Below are 20,047 nucleotides of genomic sequence, written 5' to 3'. Positions count from 1 at the left end.
ATGCTCTGTCCTCGCCTCTGCTGAGTGTTAAAGGCATTTTAACACTCACTGCCTCACTTTCTTCAACAGTAAAATAGAATCCAACTCTCCTAATTATCCCCTCAGAGTTTCCTTGAGAGGAAAAAGAGAAATGTACATAAAATTATTTAGAAAAAAATTGTTACATACCTGCAAAAGGTTATTATTTCAACTAAAATAATGATTCAAAGCAATACTTTCAAACAAAAATAGTAAAAAGAAACAAGTTCTCTCTATCATATTTGCTTTATTTTCATGCAAATAACCTATTTCAAATGGCGCTCTCCCATGCCCTACCCAACACTTCCCAAGGTGTGCTTTATAGAGTATTGGTCCTCTAAGATGCGACACACACACACACACACACACACACACACACACACACACACAGAGTTCTTTGGATAAACCAATTGAGGCAATTGCACATACTGTATTTATGGAATACTTTTAAACATAATACCTATCAATATCCAATGGAATTTCCATTCATCCCAACATACCCTGGGCAGTCTTGCATTTCCTCTTACTTGGTACTGAGTTCCTTGAAGTTAAGTCATTGTTAGCTTGACTGGTCAAAACCTAAACTTACGCTGCTTCCCCAAGTTCTGCTCTTGTCCAGTGTTATGACCCAGCTCTAGGTTTACAGACTCTGAACAATTTGCATGGCACACATGGACTTGAACACCAGTTGTTGGGGACGGTAAATATCAATTTCACACTAAGGCCCGAAACTGTAACAAATGCAAGTTATCTTAGTCTAAAAGAGACACACTCAGGAGAAAGCATTGGATGGGCAAGGCAGGGGAAAGATTTTTGGTTACTTGAGTTTTTAACCTTTCTAGACCAACTGTTTTATAAAAATCAAGAGAATTTGCAGTAGCATTCTCTGAAGAACTTCAGGCTTTTAAAAGCAGTAGCTAGAGCTCTATAGAGACCTTGTCATCTATCATTGAAAATATGTTACATTGGATTACTTCACTCTCAGGTATATGATAATCATCTTTATTTGCTATGCTATACAAACATAATTCAGTATGCGGCACTAGAATGAATAACAAAATTTCCAATTTAGAAATGCATTAGAATGTTTTAAGTTAGCAAATCCATATATAGATGTGTTTCAGATATCTCTATATATTTATATTATATATATTTTTCATACACATCTATACATAATTTTATTATGTGAATGGAAAGAAACTTGAGAAATACGTTAGCTGGGCCAGAATAGATAATTCTACTTCAATTTACATAGAATTATAGAACGTTACACACAGGATGATTTTGGCAATTTTACACAACATACTACAGGGAAAACAGTGATAATGTATCGTGTTTTAGGTGGTAAGAAATGGTCTATCCCATGAATTGAAATTAGCTCCAAACGAAATGATCTGAATTCTTCATGCATCTCCATCCTTTCTGCCCTGAATCATCTCAATCGAAGTGCCAGAGTAGTAACACTGGAAACTGGAGCCCAAAGACCGGAGCTCAAGTAAGAATTTTCTAGCAAGTGACAGTGTGATGTGAGTAAAATTACTTAACCACTCTGAGCTTTTACTGATTCACCTAACAAGTGTGCATAATGATATTCCTCTCTATGCACTTGTGAAGGTACTTATAGATAATGTATATGAAAGCTCCTACATTATGACTGGCATCTGTTACCTTATGTGCTTAAGTGTGGATATGAATCTGGGTCAATTCATATGTTTGAACCAAATTATGAGTGATTCAGAATGCACAGATCTTAATTATCCCTTTAAAACCAGGACTATAGGGCAGGTCTTGAGGGGTGAAAACATGTTTCCTCGCAGTCTTTGGGCTGCAAATTAACAAAAACGTCAGACTCAGACAATCTTAAACTATGATAACATGCATGTTTTTCTTTTTTCCTTCAAGAGGAAGTTAAAGATAGTGTGGACTTCAGCCCTGGTTGATTCAGCAACTCGAGAATGTCGTTAAATATCGAGGTGCTTTCCCTTTCTCCTCTGTTGTCCACAGTGTTAACTTTATCCCAAGTCTCTCTCCAGTGGAAGTGAATGTAGCACCTTTCGCCCATGAGATAACTTCCACTGAGTCTGATTGAGCCGACTGAGGTCAAACATTCCTGAGCAAATGACAGTCAGGGGACTGATGGATTCTGATTGGGTTAAGCACTGGTTCCTCAAGCAATACTGGCTAAGAAGATGGGGTTGTTGTACCTCGGTTAGTTAAATCAGAGCCTGTCTCTGGTATTAGGGTCATCTCCCAAACTACAGGGCTGCTGCTTGGTAGCGGGAAAAGCATACTTTCCCCATAACCAGCTTTTTCTAGAAGACACATTTGGATTGTTTTCTTATTTGGCCTGATACAGTCACCATGTCACCTTCAAAGGAATTTATAACGTGATTGACAAATGTATCTTCTCTAATTTGCTTTATCTAAACTAGTCATACAAATTAGCCCAGACCATGCAATCAGGAAAGAAATTTAGCTGAGTTTTAGAGAAACCAGGCCATAGGAAAGAAGGAATTATTTTTTTTCCTACTTAGGAATTACGTTCCAGTACTGTATTCCAAGACAGGGGTCTACATCACCAACTGATGTGTCATAAGTTTGATATTGATAAATGTGAAAAGCTTTGGCCATGAAACAATTTTAGCCAGATGATATTTTAGGGCTAAAAACCTCCTGGTGTTTGAGTCCTGGTTCTTCTGCTTTCAACCTCTGTGACCTTCAGCCAGTTACTTCACTGTCCTGTAATAGACTTTACTGTAATGTAAAATGGGGGTAAAAATAGTACCTACTTCTTAGGTTTGATATGAGGATTAAATGACTTAATATGCGCAAAGGATTTAGCGCATGATAGGAATGTGGAAACAGCATAGAACTATTTGCTACTATTATCATATTACTTTTACTGTTTTTTTCTGCTGCTTCAAAGTCGTAAGCTGTCTATTGAGGATGTTTCAGGCCTGACAAGAACAACCGAAGCAGAGATATCTCTTCAAATGTATTTTCAAAGTTGTTATTAAGAATTTGCTTTTAACCAAATTATACTGCATTTAGATAACTATAATAAGATTTTTAGTAAACACAAATCTGACAAGACATATGTCATGCAAAATGATGGAAACTTGACACCTTATTTTGTGTGCACCATGAAGCTATAAAACTCAGGATATACTCATGCTAAGTCCCAAAGTGTAAGAAAGAATCCGTTTGTTTTAAATAGCAGTTGGGTGGAATTTTAATTGTCAGTTTTCATGAATTTAGCTTGACTCTGAAAAATACAAAATTATATGGAATCTCTTCTTCAACCTACTATAGAATAACTGCTTATGTGACTGTTCTTTTTAGAATATTCTTTTAATTTCAATAGTTTTGAAAGGCTATGTATGAGTGGCTTGTGTTGTGTACTAATACTATGAATTTAAAATGTTATTTTAAAAGTTGTTAAGCTAGTACTTAATCCAATTAATGATCTAATAATAAAACAACTAGGACATCAACAGAGGCTACTTTATATAGTTTGCTAGAAGGTTGAGCAAATGAGGCCAAAGTTACAGATTCTATTTAAGTATGACATGGTCTAGTTTGAAATCTCTATTCTATAACCAGTGCACTTCCAGGCATCCTCCTGGGGCTGCCGGGTTTTGAGGACATGAGGGAGACTAGGCAAGGGAGGAGAGGGTACAGCCCACATCTGTACAACTGTCAGAGCTCTGTCTTGTAGAGGGTAGGTCAGTGGCATAGTGAGTAATAATAATCACGGCAATTGCAGCGTATCGAGCACGCACTACACATGGTGATCAATGTTTTACCAAGTGTATTTCATTTGATGTACTCTTCACAACAACACAGTGACGGAGCTGTCGTTATCCCCTTTCCAAAGACCAAGAACACGAAGCTTGGAGAGTTAAACAAGCTTGCTCACCATCACACAGCTAATAACGGGTAGAGCCATAGGCCTGCAGGCAAGAAATACCCTTCTTTAGAGGAAGGTGGTTGAGGATGTGCCTGCAGGGCCTGACCAGGCCGCGGAACTTACTCAAGAGTTTCCGTTGCTTTCTAGTAGTTTCTGAGCTACACTCTATATAGTTGCTGTTTTCAGACAGCTGCATCAAAAGCCCACCTTCTCTCCCCACCTCCCCCCCCAAAATTTAATTTAACAACGCAAAAACAGAAAAATTCTCCGAATTTTTTCCTTGGAGGAGGAGGACTGGATAACGATGGTGATTAAGACAATAATAATAATAGGAATTATTGAGTACTTACCATGGGCCAAGCACTGTGTAAGCACATTTAATCCTCTCGACAATCTCAAAAATGAGATAGATACTAGTTTACTCTCATTCTACAGATGAAGTAAGTGAGGATAAAAAAGGTAAGTAATTTCCTCTAAGATCACACAACCACCAAAAGGAAGAGTCAGGACTTAAATAACTTCCATATAAGGTGAAAAGCTGTGCTCTTATTGAGGCATTGTATTGACAAAAAGAGCAAAGAAATGTTTACATAATTTGGTGGGCTTGTGATTAAAATTGCACCCAATTCCATATTACTCCATCTAAATTTACCCTCCCCAATTTAGCTTTCAGAATGATTAATCAGTGGTTTCATGGCCTAAGACATTATGCCTATAATAAAAGCCTCTTGCAAAAAGTATTTCTTGGGAGACGAAAATGCAGGGAATTGAGCATACAAGTTCCTCACACATTTTGAATGGCATAGAGATAGTCTTTTTTTTTTTTAATCTAATTGGTGAAAAGTCATCACTGTGTTGACACTTCCTCAAAGTACCTACGATCTGTATAAAATGCTTTCATTCACTTACAGCATGGGAGCATTCCAACAAAATGGAGAACAATTCAAATTCAAGTTCATCATTTGTTCAAATACATGTCTCTTTGGTCACACCTTCTTAATGAATAGTAGCAGACAAGCGACACAGCTAATAAGTTATTTTAATAGGGTGATGTAACGGCGTGTGAACTGTTACCTCCCGGGAGAGTGAATGACAGATTCCAGTTCTCATTACCGTGTAGATTAGTCTCAGAGAACTCATTAGTGTCAGTGTGGCAGCTCTGCTGAGTGCCCTTAATTTGGAAAAAGAGACAGGAGGCCTATGTGCCCAGGAAACTCTAAAGATGGATGATCTGAAGTTGAAGGCTTTTAGGGCAAAGGACTCTCCTGAGAAGATGGCGATTATTCACCTAGTATTTCAGGTAATTGGTGACAGCTCTCTCCTTTTTGTCTGTGTCAGTATGTATACTAGAAACAACAGAGGACTGCTGGGTTTCCCTGCACCTAGGAAGAGGCAGGTTTAATGCAGAATGTTTCAAAGGTACTGTGTATCCACATGACTTATCTCCATTGTAAATGACTTTTTTATTTTACAAAATGACAGTGAGCAGAAGTAGCAGAGAAAAATACAATTTGTCAGTAAAACTGATATTTCATTTTTAGGTAATGGTTTTAACCCTGTCTACCAAACCACCAAGCAAGCTTGGTATTGATTGATTTAAAAATCCTGTATGAACTTATTTCTGCCACATGCTGGTAAAGATATTTCTTCGAACTAGCTTCATAACAAACACAATGTTCTCTGACTTCTGGGAAATTAAAGGTGCCAACACAGCACCTATTAAAAAACTTTCATACTTTTTAAACTGCAACCCTTAGTAAGAAATATGACAAATACCCATATACGTGTAGATATTTATATAGGTGAAATTAATGTTTCAGTCCACGTGATGTACTCTTACCTGTAGTGTTTTAATCTCTTTATTCAGTCTATACTATTCCATTGTAGTTTATTCTATTTTTTTAAATATTGGTTTTTAAAAATGTTGATTCTATTTTTAAAAATTGATTTTACCACTTACCAATGAATCAAGATCTGCCGTTTGAAAAACTGTATGAAAGAACCATGTTTCAGGATAAAGACCTTTGCATATTAATTTTTTTAAGAATAATAATTTAATTATTGAGTGCTTATTATAAGCTGGGTTCCTAGCCACTGCTCCACAAATTTTCTAACTTAACTAACTCCCACAACAAAGATGAAAGTAGACACTAGTCTCCTCTCAGATGAAGCAAATCAAGCTCGGAGAGGTAAAGGACATTGTTCCAGTGCACATAGTTAATAAGAACAATAATACTGGCATAGAGTAGGCATGCAATACACATTGAATGAATGAATGAATGAATGATGGGTGAGAATCAGTGCACAAGCTTGCTGACTTTTGACTATTGGATGTATTGACAATTAATCCTCACTGCAATATTTCTTTCTGGACTATAGTGTAACATAATGATTTTCAACTATTAAAAACAAAAATAATAGTTTCTATCAGAAAATGCAAAATGAAAAAAAATTGTTTCTTGATTAGAAGGGGTGAAAGTAATACTACTACTACTACTACTAATAATAATAATAATTATGGCTAATATTTACTGATTACTTAATATGTGTCAAGCACTACTCTAAGTGTTTTTACATGTATCAAAATAAAACAGTAGTAGTGATCCCATAAGGTTTTTATGGGAATTAAATTCATTTAATTCTTTCATCAACTCTATGGGATAGGTACTATTATTACCTGTTTTATAGTGGAGGAGACTGAGGCACAAAAATGTTAAGTGACCTGTCCAAGGACATACAGCTAATAAAATCCAAGAAGTCTGCCTTAGAGCCTAAGCTCTTGACCTTTACTTCCCACTGTAATCACTAGAGATCAGCTAAATTCTTCTTTTATCACTAAACCGAAGCTGATTGCTTCTAAAGCAAACGATAAGAAATGCTAAACCCTTTGGTTTAGTGAGCCATCCATGACAAGCCATTTAGCTCTCCTAACATGCTCCTGGTCTCTTAACATGAGCATTTTTCTAAACGTTTGGATATAGCCTATATTACTTAACACAAATACTGAAGACTGCGATGTCAGAATATCTTATATTTTCATGTCTCATTATTTTATAAGGTTGGAAATAAAACATACCTTTTAAGAAATTTGTCATGATTTTATTTTTAATAAATTCAAATATAGAAATATTTGCATAGCTAATAGCAATTCACTCCACTAAGACAATGTTGGGAGACTAAAGAAATATATTCTCAAACATAATTATGAGTACCTTAGTGGTGGGCAAAGCAGTGGGGGGACATTTCATTGACAGAATTTAAAGGATTAAAACCAGTTACAGCCAGGAGCCAGGTTCACAAGTTGATCCCACTAGGAAGTGAGAGAAACTTAACAAAGAGGATTGGGGAAGACAGGTGTGCATTGCAGAGTCCTGCAAGCTAATTTGTAATGAGACTTTCTCTCTTTGGTTCCTAGATTATCTCGTACATTAGTTGGAGCCTATAAGCCCTGCCACAAAAACACAGTGGATGAAATTGGTTAGAGTTTTGGTAGCAGAGAAGGCCAATGCCCTTAGATACACACATGACTTTCTTCTTCTACCTGGGACCAACATTAAACCACATTTCCTAGCCTCTTGACATTCTGACCAATTAAATGTAGGTAAAAGCAATATGCCTGGTCTCTAACAATCTCTCTTGGCGCCCTCTATTCTCTCTCTCTTTCCTCATCTAGACGACACCAGATCTGTGTTGAAGAAGGAAGCAAATTAGGTCTTTGAATGACTGGGTGAATCAGGCCTCCCCCCCACCCCCCCACGCAACCTGCATTAGAGAGTGACAATAGAAAGAGATAAATTTTTATTGTTTTAGGCCACTGAGAATTTTAAGAGCAGCTAATGTTATTTATCCTAACTAAAACAGTGCTGGAGTATGAACATTGGTGCAAATGTTTTAAATCAAAGATTATGATTGGTACTTACTGCTGGAAACTGGGAAACTGGATGTGTTACTTGCACATCTGGCCTTGTCTGCAAAGGCCTGGCTGATCTTGTAAGAGCCATGACTGCTCCCAACCACCACCCAGGCACAGCAGAATATGCAGTTGGATCAGTTCTCTCTCCACTAAACCTGCGGGAATCTGCTGAGGAAACTACTGCCCTCCCCTTGACAAATCAGGGGGACCCTGGACTTCATAAACGCTCACGTAGGGGAGTCTGGGCAAATTTCTTGAGTTCAAATCCTGCCTTCCACTCTTAGTAGCTGTGTCAATTGGCAGTTTGAGTAAAATCTCTGGGCTCACCTTTCTTATCTGTTAAGTCACTAAAATAATAGTACCTATATCGTAGTGTTGTTTTGAGGATTAAACAAGTTAGGCAACATAAAGCATTTAAAACAGTGTCTGGCACATGCTAAGTGCTCAGTGTTAGCTATTACTATTGATAGCATTTTTATCAAAATATCTCAATCATTCTCCCTCTCCCGTCTCTTGTGTTAAGACTTATGGCTGTTCCTCTTTTCTCTCCATTATTTAGGAATGCTGGGAGGCAGAAATTACGCTTTTCTTTATTACAACCCGATTTTTTGAGTTTCAGTTTTGTGTTTTCACACAGTCAGAAAGAAAGAATCTTCTCTTTGTTGTACTTTCAGACTTACGAAGAAAGAAAATTTGAAAATTCTAATGGGCTTAAAATACCACAGGAAACCATGACCTGGAGGTGAAGGTAGGGTCCAGAGGGGTGTGTCTGCCCTACTCCTTGAAGCTGAATGGGCATTTTTACAAGGAATGAATCTGGCCCTCCATCTTCTGTTGCCTACCCAGTTTTTGCCATATCTTTCTGCATGGCTGGCTTACAATGGGATGCTCAAGACTAGCTTTCCTAGCATGGTTGTAAGTAATGTAACTCCATGATTAGCCAAGATTTTGGTTAAGAGTAGGATTTTTATAACGAATTTTCACACAAAGACATTCTTAATTTTTTTTTTTTTTCCAAATCCCCTGGCAACAGGTAATAATTAATGTTTACAGAGACATTTTTGTCCTGTCTCTTTCTTTGGACACTTCATTGTGGTGGCAACCAGATTCTCTTATGAAGGTAAGAAAGTATTCATTGGCCAAAGTGTATCTGTTCTATTTCTCTCCACTTCAAAAGGCAGTTAACTGTACATAAGTTTAAAAAGAACAAATGGGGTAGAAGCAGGGACCATGAACGGGACTGAAAGTGGCATGGGAACAACAGGGAGGGACTTGATCCCAGGATGATGATAATAGCTCAGTCCCACCCACATTCCTGTCAGCGTTGAATTCATCGCTCACAGAAGAAAAGGAAAAGAAAAAATAAGTGCTTATTTGATTTTTAAGGCTTGAGTACAAATCAATATCTATGTGGTTTCTTTTATAAACTCAATCATTGAAGCATTTTACTAGCAATTCAAGTGATGTGTATTTAAAACTTAAGAAGCATCTGTGACTAAAAATTGTCTTCAGTGAGAGAGGAAGAAATATTTACATTTGGAAACAAACAACGCAATGCTTTTTCGTTGCATTTCCTTTTTCTTTTTTCAGGGGCAGGACTGACAGTAAAAGGAAAATGATGAGTTGTAAGAGGAACACGAGGCAGGAAAGTCAAATCAAAATACATATCCTTTAAAGCTTAAACAAAGCAGTCTTCTCTTTACTTTTCTATCTATCTAATTTTCTGTTTTATGAAATTAGATATACTGAATCAAATTGTTCTAAGACTTTACATTAGTGTGAATGTACCAATATTATATTCACAAAATATAGTAGATACTTTTTCATTTTTTAAATTTAGTTTAAGGTGTACAAAACAATGTAATAGTTAGACATTTACACCCCTCACAAAGCGATAACCCCTCTCCTCCAAACTACTAACCATCTGACATCATATACAGCTGTTACAATTCCATTGACTCTATTTCCTATGCTGTACTCCACATCCTGTGACTACCTATATATCTATATATACAGTTTTATATATATACCTATATATATGTGTGTATATATATACACATATACACACACACATATATATAGGTATACACACATATATATATATATATATATATATATATATATATATATATATATATATATATATATATAAAATTATAGTTGACATTATTATTCAGCTTCAGGTGTACATTTCTTGACTGCCAAGTACCTGAACTCTCTTTGTATGTTTGAGGACCTCCTCCCGTAGAGAAGCTGACAAAAATGCCAGACACTCACTTTCTCAGTTTCTCTTAAAGCTGGGTATAGGTCTATGACCTGACTACCTGTAATCACATAACACACCCCATATTTTGAATAGCGGGCTTTTGATGCAAAGGAAGTAGGAGCATCAGGGAATTCTTTCTAGAGTCGGTGCGACTGCAACAAGATCCCCATTCCCAGGGCGGCAGTGACCGTGGCCCTGTGAAAGAATCTTATGACATGCCAGGGATGCTGGCAGTTCAAAGCAGCAATGGTAGCAACATACTGGGGAGTTCAGTTCCACTGTACTATTTGGGACATTTTTTGTGGCTCTGTGGTCTCTGAGTCTGATATCTCTACGATCTCAGCAAATCAATGAACAACCCAGTATCCTTTCTTTTTCTTTTTTACTTTTTCCTTTGAATAAGCTTAGATTTGAAAGAGTTGTAAAAACAGCACAGAGAGCTTCCATAATTCCTTTCACCAAGCTTCCTCTAATGTCAACATCTCACATAACTATGATACATTTATCAAAAGTAAAATTAACATTGGTACAATACTGTTAACTAAAGCCCTTTCAGGTTGCCTCAGTTTTTCCACAAATGTCTTTTTCTGTTTCACGATCCAATTCATGATACTCCATTAAATTTACTTGCCATGTCTCCTTAGCATCGTCTAATCTGTGGCAGTTTCTTGGTCTGGTCTTGTCTTTCACGAGTGTGACACTTTTGTGGTCAGGGATTTTGTAAGATTTCCCTCAATTTGTAGTTGTGTGATATTTCTCATGATTAGACTGAGGTTATAGATTTCGGGTACATGATTTTGATCTGTCCTAGCACTGGAGATGTTATACTTGGTCTGTTGGTAAACTTGGGATCTGCCACTTTTCTCTAATGTAAAGTTACTCTTTTTCCCTTTTTATAGTCTACTCATCAGAAGCAAGTCACCAAGTTTAGCCCATACATAAGAGAAGAGAAATGAAACTCCACCTTCTTGAACTTGTGGACATATGTGAAAACCACCACAGTAATTAATAAATATTTTGAGGGAGATACATTGAGGCTATACAAACATCCTATTTCTCTTTAAAGATTCACCCACTAATTTTAGCATTCATCATCACTGATTTTTACATGCAGCACTTATTAGTGTGGAGTTCTTTCTAATGCTGAATTTTCTATTTCCTTAATTTCTTCTACATGTATTAATTGGAATTCTTCCATAAGAAATGTTTGTCCCATCTCCCCTATCTAGTTATTTATTTAATCATTTATTAATATCTCTATAAACGTATGGTTATCTCTTTCATTCTTATAATCCAATACTATTGTTATTTATTTTCTTGCTCAGATTGTTACAGCTTTGCCTATTCATAACTCTTTCTCTTGTGTTCTTTTGAACATGTCCACATCCTGGTTTTTAAGAAATTATTATCCTTACTTCCATATCTTTTATTATAACAATATGCTTTAGACTCATTTTGTATGTTTGCCACCACAGAACAAGAACCAAAAATTTCTCCAAGGAGCCCTAGTTCCTTTTAGTGAAGCATGGTATTTAGAAATCAATGAGTTTGGAGTGCTGGCTTCTACTGGGGTGTCACTATTTCTAGGCCCTCAGCAGAGCTATATATTTCTCTCTCTCTCTCTCTCTCTCTCTCTCTCTCTCTCTCTCTCTCTCTATATATATATATATATATATATATATATTTCTATATTTCTGTATCTATCTGTGTATTTACATATACACATATATATTCATTTACACACATTATTTATTTCTGTATCTTTATCTGTACATATACAAATATATATTTAATATATGCTCTATCAATTGATCGATTGATCCATCCTTAAATATACATGAGTTCATTCTGATCTCTCTGACTCTAATCCAGCACCGTGGTTTTCATTCCAGCCTTCACTCCTTTATTTGTACTTTCTTTCTCTGACAATGAGAAACCCGGCTCTCAATATTACAATGTATTTACTATTTATTCAAACCTAAAAGGTTAAAAATAATTGCAACAGCTGCAATTACTTTTGTACCAACCTAACACATGTACTAAGAACTGCAAAACCCTGTGAGAATTAAATTTAACAGTTCCTTTTATATTTACTCTTATAGTATCAGTCAAAACCCTGTTTGCTCGCATTAAGTCAGCTTCTTTCTTCCTCACACCCTTCAGTGAAGTTATTTTATATATTTGTATTAACAGATTCCTTTGTCACATTCTGCTCCTATCTTGGGTTCTCTCAACATCTTGGTCAGATGTTTTTACATTTGCAGACAGGTGCACAGTACGCAGCTCTATGAGTTTTGACAAACGCATAGTCATATATCCAACCCTACCGTGCAGTACTGACCACTCCACTACCCTCAATTGCCCTGTGCTACCACTTTGTGGTCAATTTCCCCATCCCTTCGTCTAGAACCCCTGGAAACTGCTGATCTATTTCCTGTCTCTATACTTTTGCCTTTTCCAGAATGACATACATGTGGAATCATACTATATGCAGCCTTTTAGGTATGACTTCGTTCACTTTACAAAATGCAATTAAGATTCATACATGCTGTCTTGTGAATCAATAGATCACACAAGAATCCTGTTTTCCAACAGCAACCTATCTCATGTTTTCTTCTGAAGACCTGGAGTAGAGAAACATTTCATAAGCTCAGGATGAGAAAATTTAGCATTCACTCATTTGTATGTTAAAGTTCTCTGTGCCATGCACACTGTACTGAGTGCTGGCAATCCATCAGTGAACAAACAGGAAGGACAAGCTCTCCTCCCTCGTGGGACTTCCAACAGATTATGATAAGTGCATGGAAAGAGTGAAACTATGCGGAAACATGGACGCATATTGAAGAGCTACCTCAACCAGTCAGGACCCGTGCTACCTTCACAAAGGAAGTGACATCTTGGATGAAGGATGAAGAAAGAGTGATAAGTAGGAGTTAGAGAGGAGACGTCAAACAGAAGCGATAGTGGTGCAGGTGGTCCTAGGCCATAGGAATTGCATTTTGCAAGGTCTGTAAGCACGTGAGAAAATGAAGTGTGCTCAGAAAAGCTGAAACCTGAAATTAGAAGAGGGAATGAACTGGGAAATGTAGCAGGGGCCCATCGAGAATAGCTGTGTAAGCCATGTTAAAGTATTTGGACTTCATCCTAAGGGGAAACTGCCTACATTAAGGCTTTATATGCTAAGACCATTTCACCTCCCATTTATCTCCCAATGTTTTAGTGTAAACCACAGGGAAGTGAAGTGGTAAATTTTGGAAAACAGTAATTTTAATTTTTCTATTTTGAGGTTGAAGTGAATGGAGGAAGTAACTTTGAAGCTTTGCTTTAATTTACTTAGATGTACACTGGCTTTTCGCAAGGATGGAGACGTCCAAGTGTTTGGATTCAGAATTAAAAACATGTTTTTCTTCATGATGGAAATTAAACCAAAAACATGATGACAAAGGTAAAACTCTGAATAAGATTAATGAATTCATTGTGCCTCTAATAATAAAGATTGGCTCAGAGAGCTGGCCTATTTAGATTTTTTCCCCTCAAAGCCAGTTGACAACTTTATGGCCAAACTATGAATGTTTTCACTGTACATTGACAAGAAGAAAGCTACAAATGAGAATGAGGTTTAAGTATTCAAGCAGAGAGCTGATCTTGGGCCTCTCTTCTTTTCTTACTGGCATGCAATTAATAGAGTTAATGATTTAATGGGGGGAAAAAAAAAAAAAAAAACATTGTCAGTCATTTCTTCCTGAAAAAGATATTTAATGAACACTTGCCTTAGTCAATAAAATAATTTGATTGGTGGTCCACTGAGTATGCCATATAAAGAAGGAATTGAATTGGTAAGTAAAAAAGATAGAGTTAATAATATTTAAAATTTCTGTCAGAAATTGTCTTTTAAAAAAGGAATCTGAAAGTGTTGTAACTCCGGCCAGTGATCTGGCCGACTTTTCTCACCATTGCCGTTGGTAATTGCTTATGGATGTGAATTGGATCCTTAAAATACTATGACACTAAGAAAAATATATTCTGAACCTACATTTTCTTCACCAATACCATTTATAACTCCTGTAGTAGAAACTGTTAATATCCACTTCTTACAGATGAGGAAAATGAGGTCTTCAGAGGTTAAATAATTACCGAGGGTCATATATCTGGTAAGTGGGCCTGAACTGGGATGGAATAAGACCTACTTGATTCCAAAGTCTGTTGAACTCACCTGCAGTTTGTTATTTTCTTTTCAATCTAGGAATTTAATTTCTCATTCTTTTAAATAACTGTGTAGCCATCCACTACACATTCATAATTGGCTTTACCAGGGCTCTACTGAGTTGCACTGAGGCTGTTGCCTGTTCCTTGCTATTATGAAAAAAAAAAAAAAATGCAACAGTTAAATTCTTACACCTTCTTCTTTTCCTACTTGTGCAAATGTATTTGCAGGATAAATTCCTATGCACTGCATAGAGAAGGCATAATGTAATTGATCAATATTTAAATTTCTGCTCACTATAATAACGAAAACATGTAACTTCTTGATAGAAAATGTAATGCTTCATGACAGCCTTAATTCTTCTAGAAGCAGTAAAACAAAGTTTTTCATTCTCTTTGTAGCTATAGTCTGTGATTGATTCTAAAGAACATAAAATTACCATGAAACCACAGTGCGTTGAAAGAGTGCTATATGCCAGTGGTGCCAAAAAAATGTATACACATAACTTGTATTCTCATTTGTTATCGGTATATATTGAGAATTACAATTTTAAAATAGTTTTTTTTTTTTTCCTTTCTTAAAATGTGTATACATTTTTTTTGCATCCTCTGTAGTTGCTAAAAAAAATGTATACTCTGGAGCCAGGGTGAAAATGGATTTTAACTTAGGCTCCACCATTTATTATTAGCTGTAACTTTGAATACATTATTATTTTTGAAGCCACAGTTTCTCCTGTGAGATAGCCTAACCACTACTTTCTCTAGGGCAATTTTGTTCATTATATAAGAGAACGTATGTAAAGCAATTGGCATAATGCCTGGAACAGAAAAGCTGATCAGCAATCATTCATTATAATTATGTGTCTATTAGTTCTGAGCATTTGTCTTTTGTGTATATGATATCACTTTTAGTATCCAAATCTCCACATGCCATTAATATGTTAATATTTCAATGATTTATTCATTCATTTAACAATATTTATTGACCACTTATTATGTACCAGGCACTGTTCTAGGTGCTGGGGAAGCGTAGAAAAATGATTCCCATTTAACAGCCATCAAAGTTCTGCAGAAATCAGAATGTTTTAATATCTTTTAACGTAAAAAACACTAGTTAAAATAACATCGTCTGAAGAGGAATTTAGGACATTTCATTATAACTCTAAAGATTTGGTGTTATTTTAAATTTATTTTGGTACTATTCAAAAATGAAAAATGACACCACTGTTTATGGGTCAATGGCTAGTGGGAATTCTTTTTACAGCTGCCTGGTGTCATTTATCTTGATCAGAAACTACTTTTTGGTAACTTTCAAGATCATTGTGATCTTATACCCTGGCTTCCGGAGTACTAAAGAATACAGCTTAACCTTTATTTTCATCTATCCATGTGGAAAAATAATATATAACAGGATCTCTAAATCCTATGTTTAAGTTTGCCTGCTTTTAAAATATGAGTTGAACAAAAATATGAACATGTAACAACTGCAAAAAGAGGTAACTTAAACACATATTTCACCAGGGAGATACAAACATTTCTGAAATTCAATAATCTAGTATCAAGTAGCATATACTTTTCAGTATGTTTCTAACACCTCTGTAAATCTATGCATTATTATGCACATATGTATATGTATAAGTATACATATATGACAGATGCATATGTAGTATATATGTGCATACATACACATGTACATGCATACGTGTGTTTTTTAACAACACCAGCAGTGGTATTTAATAGACAAGTAGCAATCTTTTTATTGTTATTTAAGTCTATGAATATGATTTGGAAAAGTTCGTAAGGAATCAAAGTCTGCCCAGAATGATGTCATAACAAGGTAATATGGAATCTGATTATGTGAAAAGCTGGATATTTACACAAAGAGGTCAGAAACCAGCTGGCTACACGTAAACTAAAGAAAAACCAACAAATGTCCTAAGACAGTTCTTATTCTTGATCTGCTATGGACTTGCAAGATTAGCACAATTTTTTAAGACCCAGATATTGAGAATGTTTTCTAAGTCAGCACAAATCCACTCAAACATTTTGTGTGGCTTGCTTCTCAAATTATCCTGAAGGCAACAAGAAAAACATTGTATTTATTTTCCTTTTGAATTATGTTATTTAAAAAATATAATGTTTTGAAATTATATTGTTATTTATAATGTCATTGTATAACGCTATTTAAAAATTATAATGCTGTTTTTTGAAAAACTGTAGCAATAGTTTACCTCTATGATTTAGGGAAAACGTCCTCTTTGATTCAATAAAGGACTTGTGGCTATTTTTGCAGGTATTTTATTTTTATTCTACAGATACGAACTTTTGTTCAAATTGGATACGGGGTGGAAATTCAATTGATTTGTCTGGACTATTGCTAAAATTGGAAAAGCACTTACCTATAAAACCAGCTCTATAATCGTTTGCCTCCCTCTCTCTCCCTCCCTTCTTCCCTCCCTCTTTTCTTATTTTCTCTTTTCTTCTTATTTCCTTCCTTTCTTTCTCTCTGTTATATCTCATTTACTTTTATTTACCCCTCAACTTCTTTCTTTTTCATGATTCCAAAATATTATGAAATATTATATAAGTATTTTAAAACTTTGGTTAACGGTAGTAGAGCCCCTTGTGATTTTAATGCTCCTAGTATTTTTGTCAACTAGAATGAAATAATTTAATTCTTAATTAGGCCTTTGTTCACACGTGTTAACAGCTCAATGCCTTTTGTTCTTAGGAATGTAGCCATAAGTTGCTGGTGTGATGTCTCTTTGTCAAGCAGAAAGAGGTAACTTCAGGATCTCAAGTAGAACTTATAAATTTGTTTTACAGAAGGAAAGAATATCTCCAAGGTAGCTGGAACAAGCTACTGATGCCAAAGGAGTTTGATACGAAAAAGGATCCTCTATGACTAAAGAAACTCACTTCTCTCTTAATTCCCTAGAACACCTCCTCCCCTTCTCTCTAGTTACATAAAAACCCTGTACTTTTGTTTTTTGAGAGCGACTGATTTGAGAGATCTTGCTCTCCCATCCTCTTGCTTTGGCCAAATAGAATAAAACTTTATCTCCGAGCATCGGTGTCTCAGGGTTTTGGCTTTACGAGTGTATCAGGCACGTGGACCAGAATTTTGGAAGGTGATTCCGCAACATCACTTACAGTGCAAAAAACATTACTGAATTGTTGAAATGATTTTATTTTCAGCAACTATGTTCCTTCTCTTTAAAAGATTGAAGATGTATTCTAAACTCAGTAATGGATTACAGGAAAGGAAAGAGGAATTAGAAATGGGATATTTCAGGGTTATTCTTTAAAAATAGAGAAGACCCCAAAGTGAGAAAAAAATGAGGATGACAAACCACAAGTGGGTACTGAGGCCCAACAACAAGAACAGAGATGGGCTAGGCTCCCAGTACTAACATTAGACTGAAGATTTGTTAAATCTTTGATGGACATATAACCCACTGTTATATTCATTCTACAGATACCTTTCTTGATTCTAATGTTTTTTTTAAACTCTTGGTTGTCGAGATAATTACAATAACATCTAATTTTTGTGATGTTAACCAGCACTTAATGTTGTTGATGGAGCCATTTGTATTAGAATGGTTAAACACCATACAAGTGTAACCCGTGGATTTGCTGACTGCCATGTACATTAGCTAATCGACGGACTTTAATATCTGGTAGAATCTTAAAACTTTACCACAGAGAGATTTTAACATTTACAGTGATACTCTTTCTCTGAACATTTGGTTTTAATAATCTTGACAATCTTTTAGTTTAACTCTTTCTTGTATTTCATCTGGCCCGTCTTTTAAAATAAAAGGAAAATGGTTAATGACGAAATATAGTGTAGTGATGGACCACAGTCTCAAGCACCAAAAGGGTAAACACAAAGAATCATAAAACAATTGTGACGCAATGACCCACTTTTTGTCACTGTGACTCACGGTACACAGGCAAGGTCAAGATAAAAGAGTTGTGCCACAAAGCTAAATTATCAACATACACTTAGGCTGGGTGATTCTGTCTAAAGTAACTAATTTCTCCATGACTTCCCTCCTCCTTTCATTTTCCCCTGTGTCCACCTCTGCTTCACAGTTCCTCAAAGTTAAAGGAATTTATGAAACAAAATGTGTTCTTTGGTGATAACTAGGTTTTTCACTTCATGTGCAAGAGGGCTGCCTAACTTTTGCTTCTCCTTCCCAAGACTAGACAGAGGATGCAGAAGTCCCATAGATCCAGACACTATATAACAATGTCCTACTATACAACAATGTTCAGGGTTGTGAAGCCCTGAATTTCTCAGGAAAATGTAATTGCTTCTTTCCAAATAGTGGATTGTTGTATATGAGTCATTCACTGCTAGGAAACTCCAATGGAAGTTTTGTTTTATATTTTTCAAAGTGAAAACAGTATTGTTTTTTTTTTCCATAATTATAACAATAGTTTGTGCTTACTCTATAATATCAGAGAATCTAGACAGGTAAGAGAAGAGGTCTCAGTTGAAGCTTTGCTAGCTGGTACAACCATTTTGTTGCATACTCTCTTATATTTTTAAATATGCATTCAAATATATATATATATGTATATACATATATATATATACACATATACACACACAAACACACACACACACACACATATATATATATATATATATATATATACTGTTGTTTACCAAAATATATACCTTTTTAGTGGTAAAAAACACATAACATAAAATTTACCAACTTAACTACCTTGAGTGAACAGTTCAGCAGTGTTTGGCACATTCGCATTGTTCTGAAACAGATCTCCAGGACTTTTCACCTCACAGAACTGAAACACTACACCCACGAAGCAGCAGCTCTTCCTCCCGCCCCTGGTACCTACTATTCTACTTTCCGCTTCTATGAATTTGACTATTTTAGATACTGCATGGAAGTGGAATCATATTTGTCTTTTTGCGAATGGCTTATTTTACTTAGGATAATGTCTTCAAAGTTCATCCATGTTATAACATGTGAAGGGGTTTCCTTCCTTTCTAAGGCTGAAGAATACTTGATTTTATGTACACACCACATTGTTTATCCAATCATCCATTGATGGATAGACACTTAGGGTACTTCTGCTTCTTGGTTATCGTAAATGCCTGCCAAAGAAATGAAGTTCATGTGAGGTTACATCAGTTTCTTCCTCATCTATATATGCTACCTTTTGGGTTTTGGTACCTTTTGGTTTTTGTTTAACACTTTGGAGAATTTATTTGATTTTATTTTTCTAGTACCACTACTAAATTTTTAATTCTGGCAATTATTTTTTAAATCTCTAAGACCTCTTTCTCATTCTCGTTGTTCTACTTATTTTGTAGATGTAATATATCCTTGAATCTTTCTGAGAACATTCATAAGCATGATTTTTAAAGTTCTTTTTTGTTCCATAAATCATTTCAGCTTCCTCCAAGGATATTTTCATGTTTTTTAGATTTGATATTTCTCTTTTTATATTGCTAGTTCTCCTTGCATTCTAGTGACTTTATTGTGTTATTAAGAAAGGAGGCCTGTGTGGATGGAGTAGAGGTTTCTGCTTTTGTGTAAATAAGACTGTTTTCCTAGTAGATCTCTCCCCTCCTTCTGGAATTTCTTCCTGGGATGGGCCAAGCAGTGTTGACTGGTAAACTCTGATTGAGGATCAATGGAGAGGGAGCTGGCTGTCAGGCTGAGTGCCTGCAAAATGCACAGATGATAATGGCTTCCTC

At 35.8% G+C, this 20,047-nt stretch overlaps 1 long non-coding RNA gene across 4 annotated transcripts; it reads left to right on the top strand.

Annotated features, from left to right (window-relative positions):
* The first annotated feature begins 4,971 nt into the window (after positions 1-4,971).
* On the top strand, positions 4,972-17,781 carry LOC141570685 (uncharacterized). 4 transcript variants are annotated; one of them, XR_012495061.2, is made up of 6 exons: positions 4,972-5,228; positions 8,401-8,756; positions 8,875-8,961; positions 12,569-12,609; positions 12,703-13,552; positions 17,137-17,781. It is a non-coding gene; the product is annotated as an uncharacterized LOC141570685 (long non-coding RNA). The 4 variants fall into 4 exon arrangements; XR_012495059.2 differs by lacking the exon at positions 17,137-17,781 and having other exon boundaries at positions 8,516-8,756; positions 12,703-16,597; XR_012495062.2 differs by lacking the exon at positions 17,137-17,781 and having other exon boundaries at positions 8,401-8,589; positions 12,703-16,597.
* Positions 17,782-20,047: the final 2,266 nt, after the last annotated feature.

This window comes from Rhinolophus sinicus, chromosome 3, assembly GCF_057876585.1.
Source record: "Rhinolophus sinicus isolate RSI-liver-muscle chromosome 3, RSI-T2T, whole genome shotgun sequence".
In the NCBI taxonomy this organism is placed as follows: domain Eukaryota; kingdom Metazoa; phylum Chordata; class Mammalia; order Chiroptera; family Rhinolophidae; genus Rhinolophus; species Rhinolophus sinicus.
Note: the sequence above shows the minus strand (reverse complement) of the source record. Positions and strands in the feature narration are given on the sequence as shown.